We start from the raw sequence: 20,175 nt of genomic DNA on the forward strand, positions 1-20,175 counted from the left end.
ATTTGAGGGCAATATCTAAATGCTATTTTGACCGATTTACAAGTGATATTGTAATGATTTACTTCTGAAGGAAACCCACAGAGAAAACAATAGCTTTGTAGCAGGTTTCAGTAGAACAAACTGGTGTGTCATTTGAATCTTATGACTCAGAAGGTCCAGCACCACTCAGAATACCAGGCCAAGGAGTAACAGGTAAACAGTGCAGACCACTGGTAAGTCCTAATAGAAAAATAGAATCACTGTAAAGATTACTGTGTTTTATGAGGAAGATCATACTTTCATCTGTTGACAAATATTCTTCATTAGACAATGGCTATTGGTTGACTATGGAACCCTGGTAGAGTTTGAACACCTATTCTTCAGACACAAAATAACTAAACAGCCCATGTTTGCCTTCATGAACTGAATGATACCTGATCCATCAAGACATAAAACTGATTACAAAAAGCAGCATATAGAAGATGGAAGTAAAGAAGGAGGATGAAAAGACATTTAAAGCAACCCATTAGAGTCCCTGGAAGTTACCTTAAAAAGAAACAACAAATAAAGAATTTGTTTCAAGAAAACCTATTAAAACCCAGAACAGCAAGAATCTAGGCTGACTTAACCAGTACCCATTCCCTCCCTCCTCATTCCTCAGAAGGGTTTGAGGAAAGCTCCAGGGCCAAGAGGAGGGTCACTCTCACTCCCAAACATAAAATCAAGGTTACGCCAGGTGGTGGTGGTGGTGGCGGCGGTGGTGGTGGTGGTGATGGTGGTGGTGGTGGCGGCGGCGGCGGCGGCGGCGGCGGCGGCGGCGCACGCCTTTAATCCCAGCACTTGGGAGGCAGAGCCAGGCGGATCTCTGTGAGTTCGAGGACAGCCTGGTCTACAGAGCGAGATCCAGGACAGGCACCAAAACTACACAGAGAAACCCTGTCTCAAAAAAAAAAAAAAAAAAAAAATCAAGGTTATGACATCTTATTAGGAAATTCAGGTCACCAGCTTTTTCCATGCCCGCATGTTAGAGAAACAAAATATCTAGTGAATACTACTAAAAAGTTGCAGTTCCCTGCTTTCCACTACTGCCAGCTGCCAGGACAGAGGCACTATACCGGTTAGACCAAGTGTTCAGAGATCAAAATTGCCTCCCTCTTGATCATTTGAAAAACAAACACTTCATGTTAGGAGAGACAGGAGGCTACTAGACATATCCAGTAGTCAGAGAAAAACCTCAGAGATCTTTTTTCTTGGAAAAGGGCAGCTTGTAAGAACACAACTCTAAAGTTCTCCTGTAAGGATTAACATTATTTGAAACATTTTTGTGGGTGAAGTCACTCCTAAGGGTACTCTCAGAAACAATGGATATATTTGTAGTAAGCTAAAACCTCTATGAGAGCAACAAGCTAAATTGTAGGCCAGCTAATTTCCAACAGAGAACCAGGGAAATACAAAGCTAAGCTAAGACCCTCCTGGCATCAAACCAAACCTCCAGTAGGAGTCTCAAAATTATCCCTGTAAGATGCTCAGCTTTAATTGGATTCAGCTGTGAAACAATTTAAACCACAGGGTATTCTCTAAAACAATAGAGCAATTAGGTAGCAATTAGAGGAGCCTAACATCTGGGTGTGATAGTAAGAGCGGTAGACAATTCAACAGACAGATGAGAAAGGAAGATCAAAGACAACCCTGTTGAAGACAGTCATTCTATAGAGACAGTGGGCATGCTAGATGCTAACCGCAAACAGCACCAACGACGACTTCATACAGCGTGGAAAAAAATATTCTACTAACGTAGTCTAGCCAAGTGCCTACATAAATAAATAAGAAAACAACAAAACAAGCCACACATGGAGGAGAAATCAGTATCTGCGCTTACTACAGTATATTACCTAAAACATGACTCCCCAAAGCCCTCCCAGTGATCCTCCAGCTGCCTGTCATTGCCAAAGCCCCATTAGGGGAACCCCAACCACTTGCCAGAGACCCTCCAGCTGCAACTCTCCATGGTAGGGGAAGAAAGACCCAGATAGGTAACTCTGGCCTCCTTCTCCCAGCCTTTCTGGGCGTCCCTAGAACCTTGCTTCCAATCCCCTCTCTTTTCCTCTGTGGTCTGGACTCCTCAAAGATTCACCCGATGCCCCTCCAGGATCCTGTGCTTCTCTTCCTTTCTGCCCACCTCTCCTAGGGATCTCCTAAAGTCCCAGATGCTGGCCTCTGGTGCCCTGTGCCTCTTCTCCCAGCCCTTCTCTGAAAGTGATCCACTAAAGCCCCGCTTGCTGCTTGTCCAGGACCCTCCCGCTGCCCACAAGGCAGAAAACCTGAAAACCCAGGTAATGAGCTTGCATCTCTTCCTCCCAGCCTCTTTTTGCTCAGGAATTCCCAAATCTCCCACCCCCACCTTTCCTGGACCCTGCTAACAAACTCCTTTTCTCCCTGTCCCTCACCGCATCGTAAATGCCCCTCCCCCACGCAAAGCTCTGCTAGCTACTTGCCAGGAACCCTGCAGCTGCCCCACGTGGCCCAGAAACCAGTCCACAAAACCTGGGGAAACTTGCTCCAGGCACTGCAGTGTCCAGAAGGTAACTGATAATCAGAAAAGACTTGGGATAGAGCCTGCAGCTCTCAACACCAGATCCACTGAGGAAAACGACATCTCAACCATAAAATGATTAGTCTACTGGTAAACATTATACAAGCCTCCACTGAAATGAGAAAGGTGACTTCACAAAAAAGGAAGAGAGAGGGACTAAGAAACTAACTCCAGAGGTGCAATCCCAGCATAGAAATAAAAGCAACAAGAAAAAACAGGGCATGTCTCCTCTTAAAATTAGTAATTTCATAGTAATATCTGCTAATGAAAACGACCTGGGAGAACTTCCAGATGAAGAATGATTATAATTATGTGTTCCAACGACTCAAAGAAGACATGAATATAATCCAAGAGAGCAAACACAATGGCATGAATGAAGTAAGGAAGTCAATCTCAGACAAGAAAATTTAATCCAACAAAGAGATAGAATTGCTGAAGAAAAGCCAAACTGAAATGAAGCTGGAAATGAAAACCTCAATAAGCCAAATAAATACTTCAATGGAAAACCTCACCAATAGAATGGATCATGTGGGAAACAGAACGTCAAGGCTGAAGACAAAGCAGAGAAATTGGATCACTCAGAGAAAGTCAATGAGAAATATATATGTGTGTGTGTGTATATATATGTATGTATATGGAGCATGGGGAGTTTGAAGACACCATGAAAAGATCGAACCTCTGAATTATTTGCATAGAAGGAAAAGAACAGCATAGCAAAGTCGTAGAGAATATTTTTCAGGAAAATCATGAAAGAAAATTACCCAAACCTAGAGAAAAAGATGCCTATCTAGATATGAGTCCTACAGTACACCAAATAGACAAGACCAGAAGAAAACTTCCCCATGCCATATTATAATTAAAACATTAAAATGTATAATAACAACAAATTATTGAAAAATATGCCATAAGTTTGAAAGAGAGCAAGGAAAGATACATGGGAGAGTTTGGAGGGAGGAAACGGGAAAGGGGGATGACACGATTATAGTATAATCCCCCAAAATAAAAGAAATATGTTTAAAGTATTGAAAACAGCTGCCACACTTGCCTAGGACTCATACTACTGCCTCACTCAGCCCTCATCAGAGAAGCTGTTGCTTGCAACAGATGGCACTAAACATGGGGACACACAAGTGGACAATGCGCGGAGAGTAAGAGACTCGGAAGCACTCAGCCCTAAACAGGAGTCTATCACACCCCTATCAGGGATCTACATGGAAGAGGAGGCAAAAAACCTGAAGAGCCAGAGGTGATGGAGGACTCCAAGAAACAACAGGGCTGATACACATATGAAACTCCCAGAAACTGTGACAGCATGCAAAGGACCTGCGTGAGTTCAAACCAGACAAAATCCCAGCATGGAAGAGGGAAAGTGAACACAAAGGATCACCCCTCACCAAGAAACTATCATTTATACCTACTAGAAAAGAAAAAAACTGTTTTCTCCAGTAGAGTGGCACTGGGTTGACCATACCCCAGGGCAGGCTCCCTGCCCAAGAGTAGTAGTGGGCTAACACAAAACAGATTATATGTGTTCTGTGTGCTTTTTGTTTATATTTGTTTGTTTGTTTGTTTGTTTGTTTTGTTATTGAGTTTTTGTTTCTTTTGCTTTTTACTTTTTGGGTTTTTCTTTTCTTTTTAAGAGAGAAAAAGAAAATGAAGTTGGTTGGGTAGAAAACTGGGGAAAATATTGGAGAACTTGATGCAAAATATGATCAAAATATATTGTATGAAAAGTAAGTTTTTAATTTTTAAAAGGGCATTGGAAATTGCAGGACAGAAAGAACAAATCACTTACAAAGCATGCCTATCTAGGGGAAAATAAGCCTGATTTTTTTTTTTTACAGAAATGTTTAAAGCCAGAAGGGCCAGGTAGATATATTCCAAGTTCTGAAAGACCACAACTGTCAATCCAGAATATTATACCCCCACAAAGTCACCTATTAAAATTAAAGGAGGAAGAGAAAAGTTTTTTCATGATAAAAACAGACTAAAGGAATTTATGCTCATGAAGCCAGCTCTACATAGGATCCTGGAAGGAATCTTTAATCTAAAGAGAAGGATAAACAAACACTCTGAAGAGGACATGGAAATAAGTAAGCAATATCAAGACAGTTAGTTGAGAGAGGTTTAAGAAAATACCCCAAATGACAGAAATTAATAGATATTTTTCAATAATAACTTTAAATAGCAATGGACTCAATTTTCCACTAAAGAGACACGTACTATCAGATTGGATTAGAGTACAAGATCCATCTTTCTGCTGCCTACAAAAATTATACCTTGCCCCTAAAAAATATGTACAACCTAAGGTAAAAGGATGAAAAAACATATTCCAAGCAAGTGTAACCAAAAAGCAGGCAGGCATAGCTTTTCTAGTATCTGACAAAATTAGTCAAAAGAGATAAGGAGGGTCACTTCAGGCATAGCTTTTCTAGTATCTGACAAAATTAGTCAAAAGAGATAAGGAGGTGACACACAGTTTCCTTCTGCTGCCTGCAGGTCAAGATGTAGAACTCTCAGCTCCTTCTCCAGCACCATTAGAGGAACACTCCACAAAGAGAACATTATAATTCTAAACAAATATTTACCAAACATAGATTACCTGATTTCATAAAAAAAATACCACTAGATCTAAAACCACAGTTTAATCCCAATGCAGTGATGGTAGGTGAATTCTGTAGCCCACTCTGATCAATAGACAGATCATCCGAACAAAAACTAACCAGAGTATCATTGGAGTTTGTGGTGGTTTGACTAGCCTTGTTGGAGAAAGTGTGTCACTTTAGAGGCAGGCTTTGAGGTCTCCTATGCTCAAGCAATGCCCAGTGTGACACACAGTTTCCTTCTGCTGCCTGCAGGTCAAGATGTAGAACTCTCAGCTCCTTGTCCAGCACCATGTCTGCCTGCATGCCACCATGCTTCCTGTCATGACAACAATGGACTAAACCTCTGTAGTGGGTAGCCATTCCAGCTTTGATCTGGAAGTTCCAACCTCCATTGAGACTTCAGCAACTGTCACGCCTACAAGGCAGGGCCAAGGGAGGCGCCTGGGGACCTGAGATCTGGATCGGCGGACACGCGCTCCGTTCCAGGACCCTGGATGGTGGAGGTGGACAAAGCAGAGCTCCAGAGAACACTGCTGGACTGTGATACACCTTCCCCAGACCCCGCGACCTACCTATCCCTTAATTTGTAAGTTACGCCATTAAATAAATCTCCTTTTAACTACGTGGAGTGGCCTTAATAATTTCACCAATAAACCTCTGAACTGTAAGCCAGCTCCAATTAAATGTTTTCCTTTATAAGAGTTTATCATGGTCATGCTATCTCTTCACAGGAATAGAAACCCTAACTAAGGCAGAGTTATAAAATCATAAATAAAATGGACCTAACAGACATCTATAGAACATTCCACACAAAAACTAAAGAACACACATTCTTCTCAGCAGCCCATGGAACTTTCTCCAAAACTGATCACATATTGGGACACAGGTATCAACAAATATAGGAAAATCGAAATCACAACCTGTATTCTGAAAACAATGGAACACAGCCAAATGTCAATTCCTAGAAGCGAATGCAAACGAAAACACAATATGCCAAAATCTGTGGAATATAGCAAAGAGGAAAGTTTATACTGCTAAATGCTTACATCCAAAAATAATAAATAATAAGAGATCTCAAAATAATAAAATAATGATACACCTTAATGCTTTGGGACAAAACAAACCCCCAAACAGTAGATTGGAAGAGATTATCAAAATCAAGGCATAGATTAATGAAGTAGAACAAACAAACATAAAATAATAACCAGAATCAATGGACCCAAGAGCTGGTTCTTTGAAAGGTAAACAATATTGACAAATCCCTTAGGCCAATTTAACCAAAAGTGAGAGAAGACCCAATGAATATAATTAGAAATGAAAAGGTATACATTACAACAGATAACAATAAAATGAAGAAAATCAGCTGGACATACATTAAAAAAAAAACCTCTATTCCACTAAATCAAAAAGAAATCTGAGTTGGGAATTTGCTTTAACTTATAGGCAAGGTTAAGGACTAAGACCAACAATTGGCAAATAGAATCTCATGAAAAGTTTCTGTACTACACGTGGAACTGTCAATTAAGAAAAGAGACTGTCCAGAAAATGGGAGAAAATCTTTTCCATCTATACATCTGACCATGGATTAGTGTCTAGAATATAAAAAGAACCTGTAAGTCTAAACATAAAGAAAACAAACACCTCAGTTATAAAATGGGCTATGGAACTGAACCAAAAAAAAATCTCAAAACAAGAAAGACAAATGGCTAGTAAACACTTTTTAAAATGTTCACCCTCCTTGGCTTTTGGGGAAATGCAAAATAAAACTATTTTAAGATTCCATCCCTCTCAAAACAGAATGGCCAAAATCAGGAATACAAATCCCAAAAAATGCTGGTATGCATGTAGGAAAGAGAGAACATTTATATATTGTTGATGGGAGTGTAAACTTGAAATAATTCTGGAGATTTCTCAGCAAACCAGAAATAGAACTATCATATGACCCAGCTATACCATATGACATACACCCAAAGCACTTTATATCCTACCACAGAGATACTTGCATATCCATGTTTATTGCTGTTCTAGTCACAACAGATAGGAAGTAGAATCAACATAGATTCCATTAAATGGTGACTGGAAAATGAAAATACAGTACGTATACAAGATATCCACTTTTCAATAAAAACAATGAAGCAGCCAAAACAAAAATAAACAAACCAAGAGTGAGTGACCCATAGGCAGGAAAGAAACTCCCTTAAAGAGTGACCATTTGAAGACTGTGAAGTTGCCATTACAAATTTTTAAAGAAATCATGGTTAAATCAATCAATGAAGGTCGGCTGATCACGGTTTTAAAACACAAAACAAAATTCTGGAGTTGAAAGTACAATAACTCAGATTTAAAAAAATAACATTCACTAAGAGACTGCAGAAAGTCCAGCCCTAAATGGAACATATACTGAAACCGTTCCTCCAAAGCCTTGGGGATCATTGTGCAAGAAGGACAGAAAGAATGTAAGAGGCAGAGGTAGTGAGTACCAGAAAACAGTGTCTTCTACACACAGTGGGGCAGCTGTATATACCAGCTCACAGCAGTTGTGGTAGTCTCTGCGAGCTCATATGCACATCAGCCTTACTGTGTCTAGAAGATACTCTTTCCTTGGGGTCATTAATCACCTCTGGCCCTTAGAATCTCACTGCTATTTGTGACACCTAGAAGACATCATTTATCATAGTTTGATTATGGGATATCCTTTTCCTCCAAAAAATCTTATGTGTTAGAAGCTCGTCTCCTTCTGATACTACTGAGGAGTGATGAGATCAGCGTTACTCCTTTAAGCGTCTCTTGTAAGAGTGCTCTTCTGTGATTAAAACCTTCAGCGTTTGTGTACCTAGAAAGGTTTTCATTTTCTCCTTCATTTCTGAAGGACAGTTTCCCCAGACATAGTACTCTTTTTATTTTATTTGTTGAGACAGAGTGTCTCATAGCCCAGGATGGCCTCAAAATCCCTACGCTGCTAAGGATGACCTTGAATTTCTGGCCCTTCGGCTTCCATTTAACAGAGTGTTGGAATTACAGACATGTACTTCCATGCCCTGTCTTCTGTGGTGCCGAGTATAGGGAACCCAGGGCTTGGTACATGCTAGGAAAGTACTCCACCGACTGAGCCCTACCCCTAGGCCCCAGATATAGTACTTTCAGATAGTTGTCTTTCTCTTAGCATTCATTCTACTACCTTCTATACTGCAAAGATTCTCTTGAGAAAACTGCAAATGATCTAATGGCAACTCAATTGTATGTAATGAGTCCTTTTTCTCTTGCTGCTTTCAAGGTTCTCTATGACTTTTGATGGTGTGATTATGATGCCTCAGTGTAGCTATTAGAGTTGAAATTGCTTGAGATTCCTGAATGTGTGTGTGTGTGTCGGGGGGTGTTTTCAGATTTAAGTAGTTTTCAGCTATTTGATCCTCAAAGAGCCTCTCTGTTCCCATCTCTTTTTTCTTCTCTTTCTAATTCTTACATAATGTATAAATTGATATATGTGATTCATGATTGGTCCCTTAGGCTCCCTTTTCTTCACTATTTTCTTTTTCTTTTCTCTTCTGCCTAGGCAATTTAGAATGTCCTATCCTCAAGTTCACTGATTCTTTTCTATGCCCAATGAAGACTCATGTTGGAAGCCTATGTGGGTTTTGCTCTGTTTAGTTTATGATAATAGTTTTGAAATTCATGTATCTTTGTTTTTTTAATGGTCTGTTTTCAGATTTTAACTTGGTCTCACGATCAGTCATCATCTCTATTTCTTTGCATGCCTTGTTATCTTCTGAGGATTTCGCATTCATAAATAAATAAATCAGCTCCATCCCCTAGACTTTCCAGTCTAAAAAGACTCCAGTATGTCTAACTAGAGATTAAAGACCTCTCGATTTTTTCCCTAGGGATTGTTTGTTTGTTTTTTCCTGATCTCCTGCATATAATGTTTGTGCCTCTCCGCTCACAATTTCCCCCTCATGTCTGTCTATAGTAGTGCATCGTGCCTCTTGCTCTAGTGACACATGGTACTGGAGTGCCACCTAGTATGTATCTGTGGTACTGCATACCACAATGAGAACAGCTGTTTTTAGCAGCCTCTGACTTGGCACTTAAGTGTTATTAGCACTTCAGCTTTAGAAGCCACTGTCTTGGGCAGCTCCTCCCCAAACTAGAATATTGGATACCTCTTCCAGTGTCTTTGCCTACTTAGATAGAATTAAACAGCTGAGAGTTCCCAACTGCACCTGCTATTCTAAGAGGTGGGGCTCTAAGGAGTATTACAAATTTTCCTACCAGCCTTCGATGCATCTGTCTTCCCATTGGTAGCAATATCTTAACTATTTTATGACTTTCTTAAAAGGCAACTGGGTCATGCATTGCTGTTAAGTCAATGTCTCCATGGGGAAACTAAGGTCGGGGTCTCCTGTTCTGCCTTCTTCCTAATGTCAGGCCTGTAGAGAACTCTCTCTCTCTCTCTCTCTCTCTCTCTCTCTCTCTCTCCTCCCTCCCTCCCTCCCTCCCTCCCTCCCCCTCCCCCTCCCCCCCCCCCCCCCCCCCGTCTCCTGTACCACCAAGTCTCTCATATATATCCAACACTGACCTAGGATTTGCTCCATACTCAAGGGCAGGTGAACCTATAGTTCTATCTCCACTTCTCAAGTGCTGGGATAACAGGTGTGTGCCACCACATCTGGCTGCTTTCTCTATTTTATTTATTCTGTAATTCAAACATCACACAATTCATCCCTTAAAGTCAATGGCTTTTGATATATTCACAGGTATGGGCAACCAGCAGTACAGTCAATTTGAGGACAATTTTGTCACTACAAACAGAAGTCTTGGGTCATGTAGCTCTACATTCTATCACTTCCATCCTCTCAACAACTGACAACCAGTAATTTGCCCCATGTCTACACAACTTCTCTTTTCAGGTCGTTTCATGATTGAAATTATATCATGCATTTTCTTTACTGGTCTCTTTAATTAGCATCATGCTCTCAAGGTTCATATAGGCTGTGTTACGTATCAGATTTTTTTCTTTTTCTTTTTTTTAATTATTAAGAAATTTCTGTTTATATTACATACCAACCACAGATGCCCCTCTCCTCCCTCCTCCTACCTCCCAATTTTTTAATTTTATAATTTGATTTAATTTTACATATCAGCCATGGATTCCCCTGTCCTCCCTCCTCCCGCCCCCCCTCCCCCCAGCCCACACCCCATTCCCATCTCCTCCAGGGCAAGGACGCCCCTGGGGATTCAGCTCAACCTGCTAGATTCAGTACAGGCAGGTCCAGTCCCCTCTTCCCAGGCTGAGCAAAGTGTCCCTGCATAGAAAGATGGCTCAGAGGTTAAGAGCACAGGCTGCTCTTCCAGAGGTCCTGAGTTCACTTCTCAGCAACCACATGGTGGCTCACAACCATCTGTAATGAGATCTGGTGCCCTCTTCTGTCGTGCAGTCATACATGCAGAACACTGTATATAAATAAATAAATAAGTGATTTTAAAAAAGGCATCAGATCTTCTTTTTATCGCAAAATGATACTACATCTTAGGATTATACCACATATATAGAAAGAAAGCCTACCATTGTCTCGTGTGACTATATGGAACAATATTCAGTGAAATAATAGCAACTTGAACTCAGTACTGTATAAAAAGAACTTTATATAGGCTAAATTTCTTCTAACTGTGCAGGATTGCTTCAATATTTGAAAATCAATCGATGTGATCCATTTTATACTGACAGACTAATGGAAAAACACTCATGCTATCAATTCACACTAAAAATATTTGACAATTTAATACTTATGTAATTATTAGATGGTTTTTACAAGTGTCAAAAAGCTAGGAACAGAAGGGAACTAATATCATGTTAGAGTTTTACATCTATATTCATAATGAATATTGGTCTTTAGTTTGTTTTTGTAAGGTATTTAGTGATTTTTTAAAAAATTGTTAAATTTTTCACACAACATATTTTGATCATATTCTTTGGTGAATATGATGTTAAAATAATACTAGTCTCATAAAACAAAGAGGAAAGTTTTCCTCATGTTCTATGTTTGGGAAGGGTTTATGTGAAGTTGATCTCAATTCTTCTTTAAATAATTAGTAAGATTCATCTGAAAAGTCATCTGGTCCTGAATTTCTAATAACAGGAGTATGTTTATTGGGATACAATTCATATATAATAAACATCCAATCTTATAGTATATAATTTGAACTGGTGGAGTAATAGAATTATGTAGTCACTACCACAACAAATTTTAGAACATATTCCTCACATCTGAAAGGAAATCCACACCAACTGGTGTTGTTCCCTTGCCCACCCTACTCTTTATCTGAGCTTTATAACTGGTAAGCTTTTCTCTCTCTGGGCATTTGTCTGTGGTGAATGTTTCATATAAATGGAAACACAGGCTATATGGTCCCTCGGGACTGGCTTTTTCATGTAGCATAATGTTGATAGATGTGTCTATGTTGTAGATCAGGGCTCCACTGATTTTAGTAACTAAATAATATTCCTTGGGCTGGAGAGATGGCACAGAGGTTAAGAGCACTAACTGCTCTTCCAGAGGACCCTGGTTCAATTCTCAGCAACCACATGGCAGTTTACAACCGTCTATACCTCCAGTTCCAGGGGATCCAGCACCCTCACACAGACATACTTGTAGGCAAAACATTAATGTACATAAAATAAAAATAAATTAAAAATAATTTTCCTTTGTATAGCTATGTCACATTTCCTCAATTATCAGTTGATGGACATTTAGGTCATTTCCTCTTTGAGGTTATTGTGAGGGCTGTGATAAGCATTCACATACAAGTTTTATGTGAGTACATACTTTCAATTTTTTTAATACATAGCAGAGTGAGATTACCACACTTATGTTTAATAATTTATGGTTCTGCTGTAAAAGAATTACACACCATTTTACACCCCCGCAACAATGTGTGAAGGTTCCAGTTTCTCCCTCTCCTTACAACACTTAAACTTGCAGCTGACCATCTTTTTATAATTATTATTATAGCCATACTAGAGCATGAGAAATGATATCTCATTATGGTTTTGATTTTCTCTAAAAACTGATGATGCTAAGCACTTTGACAAGTGCTCATTGATAATCTGTATATTTTGCTTTGAGAAATGTTTGTTCAAATCCTTTATTTTTAAGTTGGCTCATTGAGCTGGGTGTGATGGTGCATGCCTGTAATCACAGAACTTGAGAGGTGGAGGCAGGAGGGTGAGGAGTTCAAGGCCATCTGTTCTGGAATAATACTTTAACTATGTAAAGACTTACATTTGCTTATGTTGTGGAATATTAATTTAACTGTGAAAGATGTGTTGTATTTGTTTATGCTGCATTTGTTTAATGATGTGAAGACATGTTGCTTTGCCTGCCTAAGGCACCTGATTGGTCTAATAAAAAGCTGAACAGCAGATAGCTAGGGAGTAGAGGGATAGGCAGGGCTGGCAGGCAGAGAAAATAAGTAGGAAGAGGAACCTAGGCTCGAGAGAGAAGAGAGAACAAGGGAGAAAGAGAGGGAAATGCCCGGGACCAGCCAGCCAGGCAGCTGCCAGCCAGCCAGACATGGAAGAAGCAGGAAATTAGGACATACGGAATGAAAGAAAGGTATGAAACCCCGAGGCAAAATGTAGATGAAGAGAAACAGGTTAAAATAAGTTATAAGAGCTAGTGGGACAGGCATAAGGTAACGTCGGGCATTCATTACTAATATTAAGTCTCTGTGTCATGATTTGGGACTGGTTGGTAGCCCAAAAGAAAACTGGTTATAGCCATCTTTTGCTAATAGTGAGTTCACAGCCAGCCTGACCTACACAAGACCGTTTCCAAATAAATTAAGTTATTTACCTGTTTGTTCCTAGGTATGAGGCCATTATTCATTCTTGATAATACACCTTTATCCACTAGGTAATGCAAGTATTTTCTCCCATTCTCCGGTTATTTTTTCACTTTATTGGCAGTGCCATTTGAAGCAGAAGGCTTTTTATTTAATTTTTGATGAAACATCTATATTTGCATGGCTTGATTCAAATACAAAAAGGTGCTTAATTATATTTTCAACTAATAATTCAATAGATCCAATCCTTACATGTAAGTCTTCAATGCATTTTCAGTATCAGATGAGGTTGTGGACCAATTATTTCAGCAAAATTTGTTAACAAGACTAACATTTTACTATTGAATTGTTTTAACAATTTGTCTTGACAGTTTTGTTGAAAATCAAATGACCACAGATATATGAGTGTGTGAGTTTGCTTCTGGATATTCAATTCTCTCTTAGTCATCTATGTAACTGTGTATGTCTGTCTCTGTGTGTCTGTCTCTGTCTCTCTGCGTGTGTCTGTCTCTATGTATCTCTCTATGTATATCTCTGTGTACCTTGTCTCTCTCTCTCTCTCTCTCTCTCTCTCTCTCTCTCTCTCTCTCTCTCTCTCTCTCTCTCTCTCTCATCTCATCTCATCTCATGTATCCCTGGCTGGCCAGAATTTACTATATAACTGAAGGTAAATCTCAACTTCTTGTGCTCCCAACTCTTGAAATTACAAGTATTCCCTATTACACCCAGTTTGGTGTGGTGGTGGGACTGGACTCAGGGCTTCATCCATGCTAGGAAATCACTCTTCAAAATGACATACATCCCTACCCACATGTACTGTCTTTATTTCAGTAGCACACTGCCTTGATTACTACAGGTTTCTAGTGAGTAACTAAATCAGGAACACAAGGACTAAAACTTTGTTGCTCTTTTTCAAAGTTGTTTTGGCTATTTTGGTTCTCTTAAATTTCCATTTGATTTAGGATTGTCTTGTCAAAATGGGCAAGTAAGAAAGCATATGGAATTTTAATAGAGATTGCACTAAATCTGTAAGTAGAGATAGCTGTGTTTATTTCCTTCCAATCTGGGTGTTTTTGTTTCTTTGTCTAGCCTAACTGCCCGGGCTTGACCCTCCAGCACAATGTTGAATAGAAATGGTGAAGCAGACATCCTTATTTCTTCCTGCTTGCAGACAGATTTCTATTACTCACTACCGTACATGAGGTTAGTTGTGGGGTTTTCATACATGTTCTTTATCAGATTGAGGAAATTCCTTTCCTGTACCTAATTTGTTGTCCTTATCATAAAAGTGTGTTTGGAGTTTTTGAAGTATCTTTTCTCCATCTATTAAAATAATCTTATGTGTTTTCTAATTTATTAATACATTACATTAGAGTAGTTGATATGTGGACTAATTACACTCCTGAGACTAACACCATTTTTCATGTGTATAATCTTTTGCCAGACTCCATTTGATACGATTTTTTGCTGTGGAATTTTGTGTCTATCTTCATAAGGGGCTTGTCGGTTTTTTTTCCTCACATATCTTTGTTTTGATATTAGTGTAACACTGCCTTCTACAATGAGTTGGGAAGCATTCCTTCTTCTAATTTCTAAGAGGAACATGATCAGTGCTAGTTCCTTAAGTGTCTGCTAGAATGTATCAGGGAAGCCATGTGAGCCTGAGTTCTCTGTGAAAGGACAATTACCAATGCAATCTCTTTACTATCATAAACCTATTAAGATTCTCGTTTCTTTCAAAGTAGCTTTTGGTAGCACATACTTTTCTAGGAGTCTGTCTATTTCTTGTAGAATACCTAATTCGCTAGGTTAAGTTGGTTTCGAATACTGTCCTATATATATAGTTTTTAGCAGTTTTTCTCCATGTCGGTGAACCACCCCTTGCAGTGTTTTTCTCCCTCATCCTCAAGGACTGACGGTTCACCACTGTAAAAAGAAAGCTTAGAGACGAGGGGGAGCAGAAAGCTGTAACAGGGTGGGCCCTGTTCATGTGTGAGTCCAGACTGATCACAAGAACATTTGGTGCTAATCCTTGTGAGAAGCAGTACCATGGTGTAAGCAATCTTGTAGCAAGCAGCCTAGCCATATAAGTTCAGAAATGTGGGATAGATCTGAACATGGTGATGGCCACAGGGTGTGTGACATTGCAGATGCCAGAAGATGCAGAGGGCATCTCTAGTAGCTTGAACTGCAACCACTTCAGCACATCTTAGGCAAGAGTTCTAGTAGAGGCCATACCATCCTCCTGGGTGGGAGAGACATGGAAACACATCCTCATGAGAAAGCCTTCTATGTCTCTATTCTAGTGTATTCTAATGGCTCTTCCTGTGGTACACTGGGACACATTGCTGAGGGACATCTCACATCTGTTGCCAACCAAACTTCACTGTTCCCTATTCACATACATAGGTCCTTCATTAAGCAAAAGGAGATGAGTTTTTTTAAGTATATTAAGAGTTTCTCAAAGGCTATCATACTTGTTGAAATGGCAATTCCTTTCTAAATGTTTATTTTTATGTGCATGGGTGTTTTACTTGCATGTATGTCTGGGCACCACATGCTTGCATTTCCAACGAAGGCCAAAAGAGGGCATCAGATCTGCTAGACCTGGAGTTACAGATGGTTGTTAGTCCACCTGGGTCCTCTGGAAAAGCAGCCAGTACACATAACCACTTAGCCATCACTCTAGATCTGCAAATGGCAATTCTTTGTGAGCAATTTAAGTATGATACTGCCTCTACTACACAATACCAGACCATTGCATCAACTCCTCAGCCTGGGTTCTCGTCAATTGCAGTCTTAGTGTTCATAAAGATGACACCGTGGCAGCTAAACTTCACCCTACCACCGTTCACGGGGCCTTCATTTCCTGACAGATGTCATCTAACTCCAGGGACTCTGCCATGTTGGCCAGACTGTGGTGGCCTGGGGACAGACCTTCAGGCTGCAAGAAGGCTTTAAAGTAAACTGGGAACTCAGAGCTAGCTCCAGCTCAGCTCCTGGGTAGGTATGCAGATGCTCAGATTAGGAATATCTTTAAGCTGCAGCCTGACAATGGTCCAGGCACGGGTGATGGGAACAGTAGAAGAAGTAAGAGATTGGGGAGTACACAGCAAGAACTTTTCCTACATTTGTGGCCCTGTGACCCCAGTGCTTACTTTTAAACTTGATACCTCCTGACGTCCAATTTAGGTATTGCAGCAGGATCTGGAGTAAGCCTGGGGGCCTCAGGAACCTTGCCAAAACCACACAGCGAAGCAGGAATTGCTTTCATTCAGACCCAGCATTTCCAAGAAGCCATGGCTGACACCTTCCTGGATCACATGTATCCCTGGACATTGACTCCACTCCCATCATGGCCCACAACACTGTCATCATTTGTACCTTTGGTCCTGCTTCCCAATCTGTGGAGATGCTGAAGATGATGATCAAGTCTGGAATGAGTGTGGCTCATCTGAATTTCTCTCATGGAGCCTGTGACTACCATATAAAAAACCATCAAGAATGTGCGTGCAGCCACAGAAAGCTTCGCATCTGACCCCATTCTCTACCGGCCCGTTGCTGTGGCTCCTGCCACAAAAGGACCTGAGATCCAGACTGGACTTCTGCAGAAGTGGAGCTGAAGAAGGGAGCCACCCTGAGAACATCCTGTGGCTGAACTCTAAGGACATCTGCAAGGTGGTGGAGGTGGGCAGCAAGATCTACATGGATGACAGGCTCATTTCACTGCAGGTGGAGGAGAACGGTGCTGCCAGAGGTGGAGCATGGTGGCTCCTTGGGTAGCAAGAAGGGGGTGAGTCTCCCTAGAGCTTCTTTGGACCTCCTCGCTGTGTCAGAAAAGGACATCCAGGATCTGAAGTTTGAAGTGGAGCAGGATGTAGACATAATGTTTGCATCTTTCATTTGCAAGGAAGCTGATGTGCATGAGGTTAGGAAGGTGCTGAGAGAAGGGCAAGAACATCAAGATCACCAGCAAAATCGAGAACCCTGAAGGTCAGCAGGTTTGATGAGATTTTGGAGGCCAGTGATGGGATCATGGTGGCTTGTGGTGACCTAGGCATTGAGATTTCTGCAGAGAAGGTCCTCCTGGCTCATAAGATGATGATAAGACAATGCAACCAAGCTGGGAAGCCTGTTCTCTATGCCATACAGATGCTGGAGAGCATGATCAGAAAACCCCGCCCCCACCTGTGCTGAGGGCAATAATGGGGCCAATGAAGTCCTGGATGGAGCAGACTGTATCATGCTGTCAGGAGAAACAGCCAACAGGGACTACCTTCTGGAGACTGTTCGCATGCAGCACCTGATTGCCCGAGAGGCAGAGGCCGCCATCTACCACTTGCAGTTATTGGAGGAACTCCGCCGTCTGGCACCTATTACCAACGACCCCACAGAAGCTGCCTCGGTGGGCGCTGTGGAGGCCTCTTTCAAGGGCTGTAGTGGGGCCATTAGCGTGCTCACCATGTGGCCAGGTAATGCCCACATGCTCCTATCATTGCTGTGATGTGTAAGCCAGGCCCATCTGTACCATGGCATCTTCCCTGTGCTGTGTATGGATGCAGTACAAGATGCCTGGGCTGAGGATGTAGACCTCCGTGTGAACTTGGCCATTTATGTTGGCAAGGCCCAAGGCTTCTTCAAGAAGGAAAATGTGGTCATTGTGCTAACTGGGTGGCACCCTGGCTCTGGCTTCACCAACACCATGTGTGTAGTGCCTGGGCCTTGATGGCCCCCTGGAGCCCCTGTTCTAGCCCATATCCCACCCCCTCCCCCATCCCATCCATTAGTCCAGCGATGCTTGTAGTGCTCACTCTGGGCCATAGTGTGTCACTGGTGGGCTGGGACGCCCGGGAAAATTAATGCCTCTGAAAGGTGGACTAGAGCCCAGCTGTCTATCATATGTCCCTACCCGAGCCAGGGGTGAGGGAGGAATGCAGGGTTGAATACCCTCTGACTTTATCAAGAAAAAGCAGCGACATCACTATGTACTTTGCTCTTGCACAAAGTTGCCTAGAGAACTCCCAGCTCTGGCCTGGAGTCATGAGACCACAAGAAAGGGGGCTGAGGGCACAGGGCCCAGGTTCCTGTGTGATAACCTTTGGCCCTGGCCCTGACTTGCTTCCCCAACAGCTTTGGCCTCCCCCGACTCCTTGTGCAGTCCTCAGCTGTCACTGCAGACACTCACACTCCAGTCTCTGCCGCTGTCCCTGCTACTTCTGCTGCATCTCCAGACCTGTTGCTGTAGTGCCCACCTGGATATCAATAAACAGACGCTGAAGAAAACAAAAAAACAAACTAAACTAAATGCCCAAAGGTTTTTGTTTGTTTGCTTTTTGTTTTGGTTTGGTTTGGGGTTTGGGTTTTCGAGGCAAAGTTTCACTGTGTAGCTTTGGTTATCACGCTGTAGACCAAGCTGGCCTCGAACCAAAGCTTTATTTCAGCCATTTAATTATCATTCTGCATTGACTCTAGACCTTGGCTGTTTACCTAATACCCCGTTCCACCTTACTATATGCAATTAACTTCCTACATTACATCACTCTGAAAGGAGGACACCATAACAGACTGCTCAGTCTTCTCTCAGAGATCAGGCCTCAATTTCAGTTTCCTGAGACTGAGCAAGCAGTTTCTGGGAGGGCCATGAGCAAAAGACAATTAGTCACTGATGCCCCAGCCAGCAGGGACAGGGAGATAGGATGCACCATGCCTGGGCCACTGAGTCAGCCCCCACAGTCAGTACGTGCTAGGCCAGCCAGCCTCCATAGCAGTTCAAGGACAAAGCCTGGGACGTGTCCCGGCCTGCCCAAAAATGGATAATTGTAACCTCCAGCTAACCCTAGCCAATTAAAAGTTACTACATGATTGCCACTCACATAAGCCAATCCTGAGTCTGTTCCTATGTAGTCTGTAGATCCCAAGCCCCCTCCCTTATTTACTCCTTATAAATACCCTGCCTCCTTGCTACTCGGGGTCTCTCCTGCTCTGCTGCTACATCAGACGGATGGAGAGTCCCGGGTTAACTCCCAACAGTGAAAACAAACTCTTTGTTTTTGCATCGGATTTGGTCTCTTGATGGTCTTAGGAGGACTCTGGGTACAACAACTCAAATTCTATGAATAAAATAATTCAATAAAAGTGCAGAACTTTGTATAATGAAACGATGAAAGCAAGTGATACGATTTGTTTTGTTGGGAGGAGAAAAAGACAATTTAAAATTATTCTCTCACAATTTCAAACACACTTATAATGTTTTTGCTAAAAGTCTCTCCCATTATTCTAACTTATCCCCTATGTCCTTTTTGAAAGCCTGGTAGTGCATAAGGAAGGTTACATATGACCTTACATATGTTTTCCTTGCACTCACCTTTCTGCTAGCCTTAAAGCATATTTGGCACCAATCTACATCTCTACTTATTCATAGATATGCTTTTTTTGCAGAGCAGCTATAGTAGGAAGACTCTAATTACAGGCATGGATGCAATACGCTAGCAAGAACAAGAAATAGCAATATGAACAGTCAGTTACGGGATCCACATTGTCAATCATGATTAAAGGTTCTAATTTTTCATTATTTGAAAATTTCAACATTCACGTAAAGTGTTTTGATCAAATTCATTGCTTTCACTTCTTCAATTTTTTCCCTTCTCCCCCATCATAACTTTGCCCTCACAACTTCATGTGATTTTTGAACCCAATTAATGCTGTCAGCATGTACATGGGTATAGGGTCACCCACTGGAGAATGGGTAGCCTCTCAGGGGCGGTATCCCTGAGGAAACTGACATTAAACCAGCAGCCATCAGTTCCCAGTGACTCTTCAGCTAGGGAGTGGAACATCATGAGCCCATCACTCATTTGTGTTGGGATTCTGTCTGGCTTGACTGTATTCAGTCTTGTGAGTGCTGTCACAGTCTCTGTGAGTTCAAATGTGCAGTGGAGTCCCACAGACCCTCCCAAACAGTAGGGGTTATTGCCACTACTCTTGTTTTTACCATCCAGAAGTTGATGGTAAGAGCCTATTGCTGAAGAAACCACATGCTCAAGTCATAGGACATGGGGAACTCAAGCTGGTGCTGACCTGGAAGCGTCACTGCTATTGGCTACCTTTCATACTTCTGGAATGTGCTATGCATACACTACCAGGGGAGAAAAATAA

General features: G+C 41.5%; 1 pseudogene; it reads left to right on the forward strand.

Moving 5' to 3' along the window:
- The window catches only part of LOC131900090 (pyruvate kinase PKM-like), a 61,029-nt pseudogene extending 43,283 nt beyond the window's left edge, over positions 1-17,746 (forward strand).
- Positions 17,747-20,175: the final 2,429 nt, after the last annotated feature.

Source organism: Peromyscus eremicus, chromosome X (genome assembly GCF_949786415.1).
Source record: "Peromyscus eremicus chromosome X, PerEre_H2_v1, whole genome shotgun sequence".
Classification (NCBI taxonomy): Eukaryota; Metazoa; Chordata; class Mammalia; order Rodentia; family Cricetidae; genus Peromyscus; species Peromyscus eremicus.